The 20,406-nt window shown below is 46.8% G+C and overlaps 3 non-coding genes across 3 annotated transcripts; 1 reads left to right on the forward strand and 2 right to left on the reverse strand.

Annotated features, from left to right (window-relative positions):
• Positions 1 to 1,379: 1,379 nt before the first annotated feature.
• Positions 1,380 to 1,462, reverse strand: TRNAL-CAG (transfer RNA leucine (anticodon CAG)). Its single transcript has one exon. It is a non-coding gene; the product is annotated as a tRNA-Leu (tRNA).
• An 8,073-nt stretch (positions 1,463 to 9,535) lies between these two features.
• TRNAL-CAG (transfer RNA leucine (anticodon CAG)) lies at positions 9,536 to 9,618 on the reverse strand. The gene has a single exon. It is a non-coding gene; the product is annotated as a tRNA-Leu (tRNA).
• Positions 9,619 to 19,976: 10,358 nt separating this feature from the next.
• On the forward strand, positions 19,977 to 20,048 carry TRNAQ-CUG (transfer RNA glutamine (anticodon CUG)). Its single transcript has one exon. It is a non-coding gene; the product is annotated as a tRNA-Gln (tRNA).
• Positions 20,049 to 20,406: the final 358 nt, after the last annotated feature.

Raw genomic sequence — 20,406 nt, forward strand, 5'->3', positions numbered from 1 at the left:
GCATATGAAGATGTTTATAACCAATCTCAGACATGTCATTCTTCATTAAAAAATATACATTTAGAAATGTTTTTGCTGAAAAAAAGAAAGAATATGTTGTCCTAACTACTACAAAAATGTGAACATAATAGAATGTCAACTCCAAGAAAAAACTGCAGAATACCACTCAGGGGAACCCAATTACCAATCAGTCATCAAGGAATTACATTCCTCTATTGTGTTAAGACCCTTTGAAATACTGTCACATCGTAATATCTAGTGGCATTCTGCCCTGTTAAGGGTAATCTGTATGCCCAGTGTGCCCCTCTGTGCCTGGTGCTCAGTGTACCCTTCTGTGCCTGGTGTCCTGTGTGTCCATCTGTGCCCAGTGCAGTGTGCCCCAGTGTGCCCCTCTGTACCCAGTGTCCAGTGTGCCCCTCTGTCCATGGTGCCCAGTGTGCCCTTCTGTGCCTGGTGCCCACCGTAACCCTCTGTGCCTGGTGTCCAGTGTAACTCTGTGTGCCTAGTGCCCAGTGTGCCGCTCTGCGCCTGGTGCCCTGTGTGCCCCTATGTACCTGGTGCAGTGTGACCCTCTGTGCCCAGTGCCACGTGGGCACCTCTGTGCCTGGTGCTCAATGCCCCTCTGTGCCTGGTGCTAAGTGTGCCCCTGTGTGCCTGGTGCCCAGTGAAATCCTATTTGCCCTGTGCCCAGTGTGCCCCTCTGTGCCTGGTGCCCCTCTTTGCCTTGTGCCCAGTGTTCCCCTCTGTGCCCTTCTGTGCCAGGTGCCCAGTGTGCCCCTCTATGCCTGGTGCTCAGTGTGCCCCTGTGTGCCTAGTGCTCAGTGTGCCCCTATGTGCCTGGTGCCCAGTGTGCCCCTGTGTGCCTGGTGCCCAGTGTGCACCTCTGTGGCTGGTATCCAGTGTAACCCTATTTTGCACGGGGCCCAGTGTGCCCCTCTGTGCCCGGTGCCCAGTGTGCCAGTCCAGCTCGCCCATGCCGCATTTACCAGCCAATATTTGCACGTGTTCACAGGCATGTGTACGCCCCAGGATCGAATCTCCTTCCTCCTCTTTCTGTTCTGGTTTTTCTAGTTACACAACATCCAGTTGCTCTCCATGTTCCATGTATTGTCTTTAAATTAGACTCTGGTCTCCAGCTACTTCTAGTTTGGCTCTGTTGAGGGGGTGCCATGGTCTACAGGGCACCGAAGTGCCGAGATGTTGTTGGAGGCTGTTTACATATAGACAGAAAGTCAGTCACTTGCTCCTCTTATATGTTTTCACGCAAATCCAGATCTTTATTGTTTCTGCCATGTTGAGGCAATTTGTACACGAAACATGAAGTAGATGGAGTAATTTACAGAAATATCTTCTGTATCCACGACAAAAGTTAAGCTCAATGTCAGAAGTGGGATTCGAACCCACGCCTCCAGGGGAGACTGCGACCTGAACGCAGCGCCTTAGACCGCTCGGCCATCCTGACATGCCGACAGCGTCTGACGCGGGAATTTCACACCGGGCACGTGGGCAGCCGTGCACGGGGTGGACTGAGGTTTCCTGGTGCATACAGGCCACTTACTCTTTGCAAACAGCTGCCTGGAGCCCGAGTCCAAACATTTCCACGAACCGGGAGTTCTTCTCTTCGGTTTTAGTTCTTTCATTATTGTCATTTATATATCGGGAACGCAAGGAAATGTTCTTCGGCTTTAACTTTTTTTTAAACCTATTTCTGCCCGAGATGCTGGGGCTGCGTGTTTTCCTGCGGCTGCAGCACAGACTCATCTGAGACAGACTTCTCTCTCAGTATCTGCAGCTCCATTCAGAGTTTGTAGTTCACTAACCTCGGCTGTGCAGCCTTCGGGGCGCTATACTCATGAGGTGCCTATCAGCTTCATTCCTCCTGTTAAAACAGGGTTTCTGTACATTGGAGATAAGTAACATGTTCTTGTCGTTCTATTAAATTAAATGAGACAGGTTAACTTTGCTTCAAACTTTTGCATCATTACTATTTTTGTTCAGTAAAGAATATTCAAAGCAAGTGCACAATTTGAAAATGGAATCGTTAAAGTCAAGAAGAGACGGAAACATCCAGACTTCATTACTGACTTCTCAGCGCTGTGAGGACCAAAACAGCCCATCATTCACTAGGTTTCTCTAGGGTAGTGCTTAACGCATGTGCCTCACACACGAAAGGTCACCAGGTGAAAGCACTTCTTTTTTTTAAACTAAAATGGAAATACAACGCTAAAAAACTGCAGAGATAAACTCATTAACATCTAATAAAGACAGCAGAACACAACTCAAATTATTTGTGAAGTCACTGATCACAAGTAGACAGTGTTTAAGTAAAACCTTCAATGTCTAATTTAATGTTTAAACTTTAAAAGTATATGGTATATACAAACCGTCTGTTAGGCGTCCATTGGGTGCCTGACACACGTGTCGCTTCATTACATTGTTAAACCAGAGCTCTCAGGTTTTAAAAGTCCTTTGGAGTGAGAACTAATTAGCATATTTGATGTTATATGAGGTGATAGCAAACAAACTTTCACACATAAAACAGCACAGAATGTGACACTGAAATGATAAGTAAATATAAATGTAAAATAAATAAAATAATGCAAAAAAAATCTTAAATAGATTACTGGCTTGCATTTGCAATAAATTGACAATATTTGGCAGTTAAAATAAATTGTTGATTATAAATTAACCTCATGTAGCAATGAAGAAGTGGTCTGTGAAAAGAAGGTCCTCCCATTAACTGAAGGGCCTGTTAGAGGGATACCCTACGGTTGAAGGGCTTCCCCCGCCTCTGCAGCGCCCAGAAGCTGTTTAACAAATGGCAAAGCTCTAAACCGAGGTACATTTAGAGGTCAGATTTTAGCTCTTCTCAGAGGGCCGGAATTGGATAAAACAGTTTTCCACATTCTGTCCCACAGGATTCGTTCTGCGGTTTATCACTCTGTTCTCTTCCCTTTGCCTCATAGTCTCAGACTCATTACCTCCCGTCCCTCCCTCGCCTTCCTTTTAACCAATGAGGCTTCCTGCCTCCCTCTAGACCCTCCCTTCTCCTTTTAAACCCCCCCCCACCCCTACCACCTCCTGTTTTTTTTGTCTAGCCCACGCTAGGCTTACCTGTTCTCCTTTCCTCCATGGCAGGGCCTGGGGGGGCATCGATTTCTGCACTCCTCGGGGCGCGGGGCTCCTCGAGGTGTGCTCTGGCCGGTCGCGTCTTCGACAAGCAGGCGGGGCTGCTTGTGGGACGCGTCCTGGGAGTCGGCTGACGAGGTCAGTCGGCTCTTTGCGGCTGGGGCGTCTATTTACGGTTCCTCGGCCCGCGGAGGTGCCGGTTGACGTTTTTGGACTTCTGAGAACCGGTAGGACGGGCGTCCTGCCCGCATTTTTAACTATTTGGGTTCATTTTGGATTGGTTACAGGATTTTTTATGGGAGGTCCTGTATCCTATATATTTGGTAGTCGGGGTCAGTGAGTTGGTAGTTATAATTGGGTTTACCATGCCGAAGGTTCCGGCTAAACGTCGCAGGATTGTTTCTTCCTCCTCCTCGGGGGAGGAGGGTGCTGCTACCATGTCGACCCCTGGGGGTCACCAGGTGCCGGTGGTGCTGCGCCACTCATGTCCAGGGAGGAGGTGCAGGACATGATAGAGGTGGCTGTTTCTAGGGCTCTCCAGGCAGGGATGGCCAGGCCTACTCGGTCTAAATCATCACATCCTCCTGCTACTGCGGAAAGGTCTTCTTCGGATGATGAGGACGGGGAGGCTCCATCTACTTCCTCTGGGGGGAAATATGTCTCCAGGGAAGAGATGTGGGAGGTGATGGCACTTGTACGGGATAATTTAGGTTTTCCAGTGTTTCAGCCTACGAGCTCTGACTCTCACTTATTCCCGCAGTATCAGACGCCTTCTAAGTTTGCCATGCCTTTTCAGGGTCCTGTGAAGGATATGGTGTTTCAGGAATGGAAGGATGTGGATAAAGCTCAAGTTCCACGATTCCTTCCGAAGCTTTATTTGCTAGAGGGGGAGGATGTTCTGCCTTCCTCTGTTCGCCTGGATTCAATTTTGGCTACCCTGATTGGCAAGACGGCGGTCAATCCAGAGGATTGTGTGCCTACTGATGCCACGGACCGTAAGGTGGATTCTGGGCTCAAGAGGGCTTTTGCGGCTGAGAATCTGGCCCTGAGAGCAGGTATATATTCTGCTTATGCAGCCCAGTTGTTGGTACAATACTTTGATAAGCTGGCAGTGGCTGTTCAGGAAGGTGCGGTGTGCTCCGAACTCCTGGCTGGTATGGAGCAACAGGCCAGGTTGCTGGCAGATGTATCATCAGATGTGGTCCGTACTTCGGCTCTGGCATCTGGGGCTTTGATTGGGGCCCGTAGGTCCCTCTGGTTGCGGTCCTGGAAGGCCGATCCTGGGGAGAAGTCTGCCCTCTTGAGACTGCCCTTTGAGGGTCGTAGCTTGTTTGGAGATCAATCGCCTTCAATGCTTTCCAAGGCATTTAAGGAAAGGAAGCATGCCTTACCTTATAAAGGGGGATCTGCTTCTGGCAAAGGGTGGAAGAAGCATTCTCGTTCTTCTCCCAAGATGGATGCAAAATCTTTTTCATTCAGGAGACGTCGTTTTCAGCCACGTTTTTCCCCTAAGAAGTCTGCTCCTTCGAACCGGGGTGGGTTCAAGAAGGGGTCCTGACAATCACTGTGGGCCTGGCATAGGGCAGGTTGGGGGACGGCTGAGGCACTTTCTTTCCGCTTGGCAGGAGAGTGTCAGCGATCATTGGGTGCTGGACATTGTGGCCAATGGTTACGTCATCGATTTCGTTGTGGTGCCTCCAGATTCGGGGGTGCGTCCCACTCCTCTGCCTGCGGTCGGGGCACGGAGAGAGGCATTATTGGATGGAGTCCGGGACTTGCTTTTAAAAGGGGCCATTTCCCACGTTCCTCTAGAAGAAAGGTGTCAGGGCACTTATTCTGTCTTGTTTCTAGTTCAGAAGGTGTCAGGGGTTTTTTGGCCTGTGCTCAATCTGAAAGGGGTGAATGCTTGGATCAAGACGGTGTATTTCCGCATGCTGTCAATTCAGACTATTTTTCCAATGGTCAGTCAGTGGGACTTTCTGGTGTCACTGGATCTGCAGGATGCATACCTACATGTGCCTGTAGCAAAGACTTCTCAGCGGTTCCTAAGGTTTGCTGTGGATCGGGATCATTATCAGTTCTGTGTACTGCTTTTCGGCCTCAAGTCTTCTCCCCGGATTTTTACGAAGGTGCTGCCCCCCCTGGTGGCTTTGCTGCATTCAGAAGGGGTGTTTATTCATCCGTATCTGGACGACATCCTGATACATGCACCCTCGAGTGTCCTGTTGTGGAGGCAGGTGGCCCTGGTGCTGGTGGTCCTGCAAAACCACGGGTTTTTGATCAACTGGGGGAAGTCAGATTTGGTCCCGTCCCAAGATCTGGTTTTTCTAGGGGCTCGGTTTCGGACTCTTCTCGGTTTGGTGACGGTGTCAGAAGAGAGGTTAGGTGTACTTCAGTCCATGGTGAGGGAGGTCATGTTGCAGCCTGCCCCACGTGCGCTTCTGTGGTTACGTCTGCAAGGTCATTTGGCGTCCGTGATATTTCTGGTCCCTTGTGCGCGATTCCATCTTCTTTGCTTGATGAACTGGTTCCTGAAAAGGGGGGCACCAGGGTCTGGTTCTGTGATGACCAGGATTCCGGGGTCAGGGTTGATTCGCAGGGAGTTGAGATGGTGGTTGGGGTCCAATCATCTTCGGGTAGGGGTGTCTTTGTCTCCTCTGAGCCCAGTGGTGGTAACAACGGATGCCAGCCTCTCCGGATGGGGTGCTTGGATGGGGTCGGCACAGATTCAGGGATTTTGGTCCCCACTGGAGGCCAATCGGTCGTCAAATTGGAGCGCGTTGAAAGCAGTATTGTTCGCCCTGATTCGTTTCCAGGTGTCCCTGAAGGAAGTTGCGGTTCTTATTCGGACAGACAACTTAGTAGCCAAGGCTTATGTAAACCGACAGTGGGGGACCCGGTCGAGGGCTTTGTTCAGTCTGGCCAGGAAGATTTTTTTGTGGGCTCAGGAATGGGTTCCTTCTCTCCGAGCTACCCACATTCGGGGGGTGGTCAATGTTCGGGCGGATCTGCTAAGCAGGGTGATTCCTTCCTCACAACTTTTCTCCCTCCGGAGGTCACTGTTTCTTCATCTTGTTCGTCTCTGGGGTCTTCCGGTGTTGGATGTGTTTGCGTCCCCGGAAAATGCGAAACTCAGTCACTTCTGCTCCCGGTTTCGGTGTCCTCAGGCTTGGGAGGTGGATGGGATGTCGTGTCCTTGGCCTCGGGGCCTTTTGTACGCTTTCCTGCCGTTTCAGCTGATCCGATGTAGGAGGCTGGCCTGGTTTGTAGTGGTACCAAAGGGTACTTACACTCTGCACCAGGTCCAGTTATCCCTTATTAGTGTAGAAGAGGTGTCTAGCAGCTTAGGCTGATAGAAAAGGGTAGCTCAGCAGAGCAGCTTAGGCTGAACTAGGAGACGTGTAAAGCTCCTACTATACCACTGGTGTCATATGCACAATATCATAAGAAAACACAATACACAGATATACTAAAAATAAAGGTACTTTATTTTTATGACAATATGCCAAAAGTATCTCAGTGAGTACCCTCAGTATGAGGATAGCAAATATACACAAGATATATGTACACAATACCAAAATTATGCAGTAATAGCAATAGAAAGCAATGCAAGCAATGTACAGTCACAATAGATTACAATGAGAGCACATATGTATAGGGGCAACACAAACCATATACTCCAAAAGTGGAATGCGAACCACGAATGGACCCCAAACCTATATGAGCTTGTAGAGGGTAGCTGGGACTGTAAGAAAACAGTGAGGGTTAGAAAAATAGCCCACCCCAAGACCCTGAAAAGTGGGTGCAAAGTGCACCTAAGTTCCCCAGAGAGCACAGAAGTCGTGATAGGGGAATACTGCAAGGAAGACCAACACCAGCAATGCAACAACGAAGGATTTCCAGACGAGAGTACCTGTGGAACAAGGGGACCAAGTCCAAGAGTCACGATCAAGTCGGGAGTGGGCAGATGCCCAGGAAATGCCAGCTGTGGGTGCAAAGAAGCTGCCACCGGATGGTAGAAGCTGTGTATTCTGCAAGAACGAAGAAGACTAGGAACTTCCCCTTTGGAGGATGGATGTCCCACATCGTGAAGAAGCTTGCAGAGGTGTTTCCGTGCAGAAAGACTGCCAACAAGCCTTGCTAGCTGCAAGGGTCGCGGTTAGGGTTTTTGGATGCTGCTGTGGCCCAGGAGGGACCAGGATGTCACCAATTGCGTGAGGAGACAGAGGGGGCGTCCAGCAAGACAAAGAGCCCACTCAGAAGCAAGCAGCACCCGCAGAAGTGCCGGAACAGGCACTACAAAGAAGAGTGAACCGGAGCTCACCCGAAGTCACAAAAGAAGGTCCCACGACGCCGGAGGACAACTCAGGAGGTCGTGCACTGCAGGTTAGAGTGTCGGGGACTCAGGCTTGGCTGTGCACAAAGGAAATCCTGGAAGAGTGCACAGGAGCCGGAGCAGCTGCAAATCACGTGGTACCCAGCAATGCAGTCTAGCGTGGGGAGGCAAGGACTTACCTCCACCAAACTTAGACTGAAGAGTCACTGGACTGTGGGAGTCACTTGGACAGAGTTGCTGAGTTCCAGGGACCACGCTCGTCGTGCTGAGAGGGGACCCAGAGGACCGGTGATGCAGTCTTTTGGTGCCTGCGGTTGCAGGGGAAAGATTCCGTCGACCCACGGGAGATTTCTTCAGAGCTTCTAGTGCAGAGAGGAGGCAGACTACCCCCACAGCATGCACCACCAGGAGAACAGTCGAGAAGGCCGCAGGATCAGCAATACAAGGTTGCAGTAGTCGTCTTTGCTACTTTGTTGCAGTTTTGCAGGCGTCCAGAGCAGTCAGCGGTCGATTCCTTGGCAGAAGGTGAAGAGAGAGATGCAGAGGAACTCTGATGAGCTCTTGCATTCGTTATCTAAAGAATTCCCCAAAGCAGAGACCCTAAATAGCCAGAAAAGGAGGTTTGGCTACTTAGGAAGGAGGATAGGCTAGCAAAACAGGTAAGAGCCTATCAGAAGGAGTCTCTGACGTCACCTGCTGGCCCTGGCCACTCAGAGCAGTCCAGTGTGCCAGCAGCACCTCTGTTTCCAAGATGGCAGAGGTCTGGAGCACACTGGAGGAGCTCTGGGCACCTCCCAGAGGAGGTGCAGGTCAGGGGAGGGGTCACTCCCCTTTCCTTTGTCCAGTTTCCCGCCAGAGCAGGGCTGGGGGATCCCTGAACCGGTGTAGACTGGCTTATGCAGAGATGGGCACCATCTGTGCCCATCAAAGCATTTCCAGAGGCTGGGGGAGGCTACTCATCCCCAGCCCTGACACCTTTTTCCAAAGGGAGAGGGTGTAACACCCTCTCTCTGAGGAAGTCCTTTGTTCTGCCTTTCTGGGCCAAGCCTGGCTGGACTCCAGGAGGGCAGAAACCTGTCTGAGGGGTTGGCAGCAGCAGCAGCTGCAGTGAAACCCCGGGAAAGTTGGTTTGGCAGTACCCGGGTCTGTGCTAGAGACTCGGGGGATCAAGGAATTGTCACCCCAATGCCAGAATGGCATTGGGGTGACAATTCCATGATCTTAGACATGTTACATGGCCATGTTCGGAGGTATCATTGTGACGCTATACATAGGTAGTGACCTATGTATAGTGCACGCGTGTAATGGTGTCCCCGCACTCACAAAGTCTGGGGAATTTGCCCTGAACAATGTGGGGGCACCTTGGCTAGTGCCAGGGTGCCCACACACTAAGTAACTTAGCACCCAACTTTTACAAGGTAAAGGTTAGACATATAGGTGAATTATAAGTTACTTAAGTGCAGTGGTAAATGTCTGTGAAATAACATGGACGTTATTTCACTCAGGCTGCAGTGGCAGGCCTGTGTAAGAATTGTCAGAGCTCCCTATGGGTGGCAAAAGAAATGCTGCAGCCCATAGGGATCTCCTGGAACCCCAATACCCTGGGTAGCTCAGTATCATATACTAGGGAATTATAAGGGTGTTCCAGTATGCCAATGTGAATTGGTGAAATTGGTCACTAGCCTGTTAGTGACAATTTGGAAAGCAAAGAGAGAGCATAACCACTGAGGTTCTGGTTAGCAGAGCCTCAGTGAGACAGTTAGTCTTCACACAGGGAACACATACAGGGCACACTGATGAGCACTGGGGCCCTGGCTGGCAGGGTCCCAGTGACACATACAACTAAAACAACATATATACAGTGAAATATGGGGGTAACATGCCAGGCAAGAGGGTACTTTCCTACACGTATAGACAGAAAGTCAGTCACTTGCTCCTCTTATATGTTTTCACGCAAATCTAGATCTTTATTGTTTCTGCCATGTTGAGGCAATTTGTACACGAAACATGAAGTAGATGGAGTAAGTTACAGAAATAGCTTCTGTATCCACGATAAAAAGTTATGCTCAATGTCAGAAGTGGGATTCGAACCCACGCCTCCAGGGGAGACTGCGACCTGAACGCAGCGCCTTAGACCGCTCGGCCATCCTGACATGGCGTTAGTGTCTGGCGCGGGGAATTTCACACCGGGCACGTGGGCAGCCGTGCACGGGGTGGACTGAGATTTCCTGGTGCATACAGGCCACTTACTCTTTCCAAACAGCTGCCTGGAGCCCGAGTCCAAACATTTCCACCAACCGGGAGTTCTTCTCTTCGGTTTTAGTTCTTTAATTATTGTCCTTTATATATCGGGGAACGCAAGGAAATGTTCTTCGGCTTTAACTTTTTTTTTAAACCTATTTCTGCCCGAGATGCTGGGGCTGCGTGTTTTCCTGCGGCTGCAGCACAGACTCATCTGAGACAGACTTCTCTCAGTATCTGCAGCTCCATTCAGAGTTTGTAGTTCACTAACCTCGGCTGTGCAGCCTTCGGGGCGCTATACTCATGACGTGCCTGTCAGCTTCATTCCTCCTGTTGAAGCAGGGTTTCTGTACATTGGAGATAAGTAACATGTTCTTGTCGTTCTATTAAATTAAATGAGACAGGTTAACTTTGCTTCAAACTTTTGCATCATTACTATTTTTGTTCAATAAAGAATATTCAAAACAAGTGCAGAATTAGAAAATGGAATCGTTAAAGTCAAGCAGAGACGGAAACATTCAGACTTCACTGCTGACTTCTCAGCGCTGTGCAGTCTTTTATAGGACGCTGAAAACAGCACATCATTCACTCGGTTTCTCTAGGGTAGTGCTCAACTCATTTGCCTCACACACGAAAAGTCACCAGGTGAAAACACTTATTTTTTTAAACAAAAATGGAAATACAACGCTAAAAAACTGCAGAGATAAACTCATTAACATCTAACAAATACAGCAGAACACAACTAAAATTATTTGTGAAGCCGCTGATCACAAGTAGACAGTGTTTAAGTAAAACCTTCAATGTCTAATTTAATGTTTAAACTTTAAAAATATATGGTTTATACAAACCGTCTGTTAGGCGTCCCTTGGGTGCCTGACACACATGTGGCTACATTACCATTTACCATTTATTTATTTGTTGTCAGCCTATCCGGCCATAACAATTACACAGAATAAATACCAATCCATCATACGCTATAAAAATCACATTAGATAAAACATATCAATAAAAAACTGCACTTGAAATCTTTGGTTTGACGTGTGCCAAAATGCACCCAATTTACCCTGCATTACCATAAAACGTGATCTATAACCATGATTTACATAGCATTCTTAACTTATTCTAAAAAGACATTATAAATATATAAATCTTATTCTGACACTAATCATTTGGGGCCTTACGGTGCCAACCACCAGTTTAATAGTAACCCAGGACCTGGCCCCATTTTACAGCAACCTGCACCAGCTTCCTAAGCTAGTAGCAGCTATGGAACAACGCAAGCAGTTATACTTGTGCCAGCTGCAGGTGCATTGATAGACGGAACTTCCAAGCCTCCAGTATGTAAGTTGAGACCTTTGTCACAATATGTTTTTCATCTGATAGCATACATAACACTTCCGCTTCTTTGCACTTCCTGACTCCATATGATCTAAAGAGTGTACATGAGTACAATTTGCGGAGTTTGAGCGTGAAGTGACATAATAAAAGGAAGTGGGATAATGTTTCTTGGCCACCATGAAGACATGGACAGCATTCTAGTTTACCCGGAGGGACGGGTTGCCATCTATCGGTCACCGCTATCACTGGTAGTGTGCCCATACGAAATTTAAAAAAGAGAGCCCTTTTTTCTTCCGGATAAATACTATCTATAAAAAAAGCTGGTTTGAGCTCTTGATTAAACAAAATGTAACGCTTAAATAAAGGGCTAAGAGTGTCACACATGCTCTGTGTCTTTTGGACCCAGTATGCCTTTTTTATAATAGATAAACTAGGCCTTCTGATTTTTTCTGGATGGAGCCAGAGACCTTCCTGGCCTATAGCAGCCAGGATGGTTGAGATGTGTTTGAACCAGGGCAATTTCCGAAGACTTTGTAGCTTCATAATGTCCATCAATACATCTCTGTATGGTTTGAGTTCCTCTTTTGCCCAAATGCGGATCCAGTATCTTATTGGAGCCAATCCAATGTAGTCCTCAATCTTCCTCATTTGTAGATCTATTCTTATTGCGTTCATAGGTGTAGCATTGCCTAAGCAAAGTAATCGGCGTAAAAATGTATTCTCAGTTACTTGTATTGATGGAGTCTTTCTAAATCCCCAGATCTCTGCGCCATATAGTGCTGCAGCCCTTGCTTTTGTTTTATATGCAAGCAGTGCAGAACTCACAGAGTGATTGCCTGTAGCTTTTGCGAATCTGAGTACAGCTCCAGCTTGTTGGGCCAAGGAGATGTTGCTTTTATAAATTTGCGGTTTCCATGTCAGTTTTTCGTCCAGCCTACAGCCCAGGTATTCATAAGTAGCCACTTGGGCCAAAGGCTTATTGTTTACCCTAAAAGTCGATCGCATCTTCTGTTTTTGGTTAAGAATCACAAACTTGGTTTTCCCCTCATTAATTACCATACTCCTCGAGGTGCAAAATGATTCAAAACCCACAAGTAGTCGATGCATTGCTATCTCCGTTCTTGCCAGTAATACAGCGTCATCTGCAAAGAGCAGGATAGGTGTACTTTCATTGGTTAGTTTTGGCACATCCAGATTTAATTTCCTCAGGTTTTGACTTACTTCGTTTATATAGCAATTAAAAAAGGTTGGAGCCAAAACGCAGCCTTGTTTTACGCCTCACTGGATTGGGATCTCTGCCGTGTAATCGTTTCTCGTACTTTATCTAACCCTGGCGGTATTTCCTGTATGCAGTAGGATTAACCGCCTTAGGATTTTTCCCTGTATTCCCATTTGCGACAATAACTGCCATAATGTTTGGCGATTCAAGCTGTCAAAAGCTGTTTGAAGATCCACAAAGACCAGATATAATGGACAATTTTGGCGACGTATTTAGCGCAGATCATGTTCAACTTAAAAAGTTGATCTGTTGTACTTTGGCCTCTCCTAAAACCAGCTTCATGTGTCAATAATAAATCTCCATCCTCTAGCCATTGATCTAAGCGCGACTGAATCAGTTTGGCAAAAAAAATTCCAACACTATCAAGCAATGAGATTGGCCTGTAATTACACACCATATCCTGAGGCCCTTTTTTGTGTATTGGAACAATTATTGATTTATTCCAAGAAGTAGGGATTACCTCGTGGTGCCAAACACTATTGAATAGACGAGCTAAAGCAGGTAGCCATAACGTTAGTTGGTTACGATAAACGTCTGAAGGAATGCCATCTGGGCCTGCAGCCTTGTGCGGCTTTTGAAGGAGAATAGCATGTTTAATCTCTTTCTCACTAAATTCCAGTGTTAACTCCATTGCACATGGAATGGCATGGATTGCTTGCATAGAGTTTGTGCTAGGGAATTTGTTAGGGACTAATTCGTCCTGTGTTTCATATTTCGACATAACAGGCCATTTTAATGATGCCACATCAGTCTCTTGAAATGGAAATGCCTTGCTTGATCTTTGGTTACTGCCTTCCAACCCTTGACTGAGACTATTTGAGTTATTGGTGCTCCCGGGTACCATCTTGACCACTTCTTGATACAGGGCGGTGAAGTGCTTTACCCAGAGTTGCGGGTTAATATTCAGCTCTAGGTTGTTCAGGGGGCCTTCGCATCTCCACCTAATTACCTCCCAGAACTTTTTACAGTTTCCTGCCGAAATTGCATGCAGGAGAATTTTCCAGAGCTTATGTAGGAAAGTCTTCCTCTTGTATTTCAGTAATTTCTTATACTGTTGCCTGCACTCGTAAAAATGTTGCTCATTAAAATCATTCAGATGCCGATTCTTTAATGCTTGTGATAGCGCCCTTTTTCATTTTAAACACTCATCATCAAACCAGCCCTCCATCATATTAGGATTAGTTTGGAGATGCTTGGTCCTTTCCTTTGTTGTTTGTAATAACAGATTGTTGAAATTGTGCAGGAGGGGTAAGGCCTCGTTGACTGGTAGATTAAGGAACATGCTGAGTGATAACAACCAGGTTTGACTAGGTACACTCATAAAGGATTCGTCCACATTTAACCGTAATATGTTTTTCCTATTTGGTCTCATAGTTATTGTTAAGCTATTTCTGTTATGTGGAGACTCAGTTTTGCCTGAGCTCATGTCCGGATGGTCCATCTCCATTAGCAATGGGTCATGGTCACTCTCGATCCTGTCCCTTATTTCCATGTCGATGACATAATGCCACACTTCGATGTTTATTGCCATGTAATCGATTATGCTTTGCCTTTTTCCAGTTCGAAAGGTGGGTTTGAAGGTTCTATCTGAATTTGTTCTTCCATTTAATGTACGGATTCCTCCTTCTATTAGAGCTTCAAAGATTAATTCTCCTTTCTTGGAGTCTTGACAACAATGGATGAGGGGTGTCGGAATGTTCCAAACGTGATCTTCCTCTACTACTTGTTCATCCCTGAGAATAGAATGGGGTTTAATGTTGAAATCACCGCATATCAGTAAAAAGGTCTTTCAAAGCTGAGGGGGGGGGGCGGTCGTTCGTGTGACCAAATGCTGGGTTCCTCCAACCTTTGGATCTTTTGTTTCAGATATGTTCCTTAAGGAGCCGCACACCTGGCTTGACTTGGACCCAGCTGATAGGAGGGAAATACACATTTACTATTTCGAGTGACCACTCCTCGTATTTTACTACAAGCGTGTGGATTTCCTTGCTTATTACAACATGAGTTACTGCAGAGTTTCCCAGCAGTGAAGTTCTGATCCAAATGATCAAGGCTCCTGATTGTCTTCCTTTTTTTTGTTTGGTGGCAGGTAAATGGAAAGTAGAAAACCCATCTAGATCGATGGCATTAGTAGACCAGGTTTCCTGGAAGCAGCTGATATCTTGTTGTTTAATGAATTCTACCCAGTCCTTATCCTCCATTTTGCTTTTTAAGCCTGCAATGTTCCAGTTTAAGATTTTTAATGTTGGACTGGTTCTGACTTTTGTATTCAAGCAGTCCATTTTTTGCTACAGGCTTCTAGATGGCTGACCTTCATATATCTGTGACTGTGGGGGATTACCCATGCTGTTTCTTGGGGAATTAACCAACAGGCAGAACCTCATGTTACTCAGATTTGTTCGTTCAGGGAGTTGTTGTTTGAAGCTAATTGCTTCCTGCAGTATCGAGCCAGAATTGCCTTTTACCTCATGCCTACCTGACACATTTTGCTTTGGAGCTTTTTCAAGAAGTATTGTTGGATACGGTTCCTTTTGCGGAATAGCGGTAGATATTCCCCAGATCTTCAACGAATTAGAACATTTTGGGATCTGTTTTACTATCCAAGGTGAAGCCCAGACTGTTTCTGTTGATTCCCCGGTCTCTAATCCTTTTCTTTGTATAAATCTTACTGAGAGCAGGTCTTTGGTTGTTACGTTCTGCAAGGCTGGCAGAGAGATGTCTTGGCTTCCTCTTGAGGAGTACTCGGGGATAAACATAATCGTGTCTTCAGTTTTAGTGCGGATCTCGGTATGCCCGCCACTTCCCTGCGACCATCTTCCTTGGAGTTGATTATCTTCCTTTCTTTTATTATAAGTGGTAACTGCCCATCCGGTCAATGCTAGTTCTTCCTGGCCTTTTTTCCTTCCAGATTGCAACTCTTTGTTCCTATATCCTTCACATAGTTGCCTTTCTGGAGGCCAATTTTCCGTTTTTTCTTTAGTTTCCAGGTCAAGCACTGGGCGCGAAAGGGCAGGTGAATCAATAACCCACCCAGGCTGGCTACTGAAATTGTGATTTCCTGGGCTAGCCTGAGAGCAATATTTTGCTTTTGGCCGAGGTGCGGGAACCGAAGCTATTAAGTTGTCCACACACATAGTTGTTCTTATACTTTGTTCACTTCCTATGAGCTCGGGGCTCTCTGCCCTTCTGGTTTCACTTTTACTATTTTCTTGTGGTGCCCCCTCAGTAATGGAGTTCGGAAGCTGCTGAAATTTTCCGTTGTGGTTTCCCACTATGTTTGAGTAATGTACGTGAGCTAGGTGTTCTATTTTTGTAGCTGGGAGGTACTTGTCCATGCCAGTGCTTAATTTTGATGTCTCTAGACTCCGTTTGGATATTCCATTGACTAGGGCGTTGTTTGCCTTGTTTGTCCCATGATTTACACCTAGATCTTTTTCAGTCCTCCTTCCCTTATCTGTGTCATGCCCAGACGCTTGGTTTCCCCTGAGGCCAGTGGGTATACGATTTATGTGGGAATGGTGAGTGCAGCTTTTGTCGCACAATAATCCGGGATTTTTATTTGTAAAGTTACTGTCTTTGTCAGTTTATTTTACGAGACTCTCGGGCTTAATGTTTTGATCTCTATACTGCTGTTGGGCAGGCTGATCACCTATGTTCCTAATTTGCCCTGCTGGGCTTGCCTGTCGTGACAAATTTAGCGCCTTTTTTACTAATACTTTTTTATTTCCTCTAGCATTTTTCCACTTATTTTTCCATTTACCTATTGATTGAGGTCTTTTGCTTAGGACCCTTTTTTCTACTGTACTTGAGGCTTTGATTCCAGGTGCAGGACTTCCGTTCTTTCCCTCTGTCTTATCTGTACAGATATTCACATCTGGGCAATCCTCTCGTCCTGGGCCGGAGGGCCCTTCTCTATGTTCTCTGTCTATTGGCCTTCCCATTAATCTGGATTCTGTTTCTGTTGAGTCATGGTTGCACACCTGTGCACTTTTGAGGCTGTGTTTACAATCTTCAATTATGTCTTTGATTACTTTCGGGACTTCCAGTAGTTTTTCCAGCAGTGGGCCACAAGCTTGCCTGTCCATCTTGTCGGCCACTGCCTGATGCAACAGATTTTCCCTTATAACGCCCTCTACTAGGGCCATCCTGTAATCTATGGTCTGTATTGAAGTTGTGAATTGTTTAGTCAGCTCGAGTTGATCATTGAATTTTTGAGACTGGACCATGATCGTTGTTGCAATTGAGTCCAATGTTGTATATATAACTTTCATAATGCTAAGAATTGGTTGGTCTAATGAGAAATCATCTCTATTTCCCCAAGCTTGTCCATTTTGCTCATTAATTGTATGGCCTTCTAAGATCTTATCGTCCTTTCCCCTGTGGCCTTGTATTATACTGCCTTCCAGGAAATTTAAATCTTCCGATGTTATACTGTTTAATTGGGGCTCTATATTGCCAATTACGGAGTTGACGAGCAAGGAAAGCTCCAGACTAAAGGAACTACTTTTGTGTCTAAGCAGTATTGAATTTGTTTTTCCTGTTTGGTTTTCGCGATGAAGCTGTGACACTGAAAGCTTACGGGTCTGCTTTATTGGTAATTGTTCTATTTCAGGCCCCTTTATGTTTTGGAATACTATAAATTCTGCTTGGGCACATTGTAGGGGGGATATTAGTAAGGAGCTCCCAGGATTTAATAGTCCCTTTTGGGCTTCGGGATAAAATAGCTCTTGGCTTGTTCTTTGCTCCCCCAAGGAATTGCGCCACTCTGGGAAGTTGTTTAACTCCACTTCGCCATCCTTGAAGGAATTATTCATTGGACGAGATGATCGAGATGATCGCTTCTGGGATAGGGGAATATCCGGCTGCCCGGTCTCTGAATGCTCCAGTTCAACCCCCCCCCATGTTGTTTCCACCTTTTTCCCCCAATGAGTGTACTGGGGAGTCACTAGCTTTAGAGCTTTGCATCTGCAGCCGATCAGGGTTTAAATTCACATGGTTGCAGTAGTTGGTAATGGTGTTTGTTTTTGGTTTGGCTCTCCTTGCTCCCCTGGTCCCACCTGGACCCGGGTGCGTCGGTGTGTACTGTTGTCTCCTACTCGGAGGACTTGCAAGGCCCCCGCAGTTTCTCCTAAGTTCAGTATTACACACCCCATATCATCGGGGTCAGTACAGGCTAACAGCAGAGGTCCTGAAGCCACTTCAGGTGCTCCACCCATCTCCTCTCCTGGTTCACTTTCATCACCGGAGTTCCCGGATTGGACACCCTCTGCTGTGACCTCTCCTTGATTTACGAATTCCCTTTGAGATAACTGAGTGGTTCCAGGATCCTGGTCCTGATCTAACCCGGGATCTTGTGGACTGTTGGATTCCTGCTTTGATCTTTGGGATTTCGTTAGGTGAACAAGTGCCTCCCTGGCCCTCTTTATTTTTCCTCTTGTTCCAACCATCTTGGAAGACTTCACCGTGTCCCACCCTCAATTCCTTACTGGGTCTTTAGAGAGTAACTTTTATTATTGTTGTTATTATCTTATTATATCTTTTTTTTTTTTTTTACTTGAACTCTTGCCGTGTAGGACAGGACCAGCAGTCTCAGCAGTTCTCAGTCTCAGTAAATTTTTTATTTTTTTTTCCTCAGAGGTAGAATTGCTTTTGCGGAGGAACACAATATGCGGCACACAGAACGCAGTACACGGATGGTGTCTATCCCTCTGGCACCATTAACATCTGCTCCTCTCTTCTTCTCTACTCTTTATCAATCTCCTGTTTCCTCTCCTCCCTCCTCAACTGCCGCTTTGCTCCGCTCCGCGTCTCAAATGTCTAAGACTGTCTTTAAATAACTTAGCAGGTTAATAGCAAGTTGGCAGGGTCGCTTACTTGCGTTGTTTTGTGCATCCACTCGCGTCCACCAGGGTCTGGCGTCACCACCCCTCTCCACTTCTTCACTTCTCCTGTCTCTCGTCGCCTCAGGATTGCCTCACATCGCCTGCTCCTCCCAAAGCTCAGGGGCCGCGTGGACTGAGCAACAACCGGACCACCAGCAACGACCAGCAACAACCAACAACGACCAAGACTGAAGCTGGAGCTGGGGGCTGAGGGCTGGGGCTAATGCGAGGCAAGGGCGGCCAAACACCAGCACCAGGACTGGAGCTAGAGCGGAGCAGGGGGCAGCCAAGTGCCTCAAAGTGCCTCAAAGCGGCACAGCACGGCAGGATCCGGCCAGGGGCTTCCTCAGGGCACTGCAATGGCCGGCAGCAGGAGCAGGAGCGGCTCACTCCGGCCAGCACTACACAACAGGTCTCCTTAAGTTTCCTTAGAGCGCCGCAGCTGCAGCTGCAGGAACCGGCGCAGGAGCCGGGGACTGCCTCAGCCGGATACGATAACCGGCGACAGGAGCAGCCCTTCCCGACCAGCAAACTTCCCAAATCGCCGCAGAGCTGCAGCGGCGCGCCTCCGTGGCACACCTCCGCGGCCGGAACCAAGACGCGAGCCACCCGGCACCAGCGTCATCAAGCGTCTGCAAAGCGTCAATCAGCAGCTCAAGGATACCATGCGTCATTACACTGTTAAACAGGCAAACTGTTGAGGTTTTAAAAGTCCTTTGGAGTGAGAACTAATTAGCATATTTGATGTTATATGAGGTGATAGCAAACAAACTTTCACACATAAAACAGCACAGAATGTGACATTGAAATGATAAGTAAATATAAATGTAAAATAAATAAACTAATGCAAAAAAACAATATTAAATAGATTGCTGGATTACATTTGCAATGAATTGACAATATTTGCCAGTTAAAATAAATTGTTGATTATAAATTAACCTCATATAGCAATGACTGAAGGGCCTGTTGGAGGGATACCCTAAGGTTGAAGGGCTTCCCCGCCTCTACAGCGCCCAGAAGCTGTTTAACATATGGCAAAGCTCCAAACCGAGGTACATTTAGAGGTGAGATTTTAGCTCTTCTCAGAGGGACCGAATTGGATAAAACTGTTTTTCCACATTCTGTCCCTCAGGATTCCTTCTGCGGTTTATCACTCTGTTCTCTTCCCTTTGCCTCATAGTCTCAGACTCATTAACGCCCCCAGCGGCCATGTTGCGCGCACAGTATCTAGTGCCTTGAAGCCAAATGCGAAGTGCCGGTGCTATTTAATGAGAATAGCTGCCCCTAGTTGAAAGAAGACTATGTATTTATTAATGTAAAAAATAGACGCCCTCTGACTACAAGGTCCCTATAAATGTACACCATGTCAGGAATAAGGCCCCCCGGGATGAGTGTGTATGAGAACGGGGTGACCCGGAAGATTGTTGGACTCGTGTTTCTTTAGAAGCAGGTTTATGAGGTCTCACATCCTTCACCCGGGAAAGGCGCAGGAGTGACTGTGCTGACGAGACATTGAGTTGTGTTATTAAATGGTTAACTCCCCTTCTCCACCCCTTCCCCCCTCCCCCCCCCCATCTTCTAAAGATAAATCAGTCGCTTTGTGACAGTAATCCTGTGAGGCTGATACTTGGAGTGTCACTGGAGGCCAGTTTGGAAGTCTGTCTGCCTCACTAAAAGTGACAGTAAAAAACAGGTTCACTAAAGGGGACACCGGGCACCAGTTCACATAAGTCTGAGCTCTCAGAACAGCTTCCAGATGAGTCAGTCACGTGGTTCCATGGTGTAATGGTTAGCACTCTGGACTCTGAATCCAGCGATCCGAGTTCAAATCTCGGTGGGACCTGTTCTTTCAAGCACAGTCACCGGATGCCCACAGCCTCCTGCTTTACTGGCAGAGAGGAGTCAGTGAACCTGTTTGTGTCATTTATTCATTTCAGTAAATCCCTGCCAATTCGGCGGATGTCTCTTTAGCATGACCCACGGCTTGTTCTCATTATTGCGATAAATGCGATAAATGTTCATTTGTTAAATAGCGCTGCTGTCCAGATTTTTTAAATCACCACCTCGAGAGTCTTCGCAAATATATTTGGAAATTAATTCAACAAACCGGTGGCTCTAAATTTCATAGACTTCTGTCTTCTGACCTGTGACTTTAGTTCTGGTTGTTGGCGCCTCAGTGTTAACTGTTGTATTTACGTGGC

This window comes from Pleurodeles waltl, unplaced genomic scaffold, assembly GCF_031143425.1.
Source record: "Pleurodeles waltl isolate 20211129_DDA unplaced genomic scaffold, aPleWal1.hap1.20221129 scaffold_39, whole genome shotgun sequence".
Taxonomy (NCBI): domain Eukaryota; kingdom Metazoa; phylum Chordata; class Amphibia; order Caudata; family Salamandridae; genus Pleurodeles; species Pleurodeles waltl.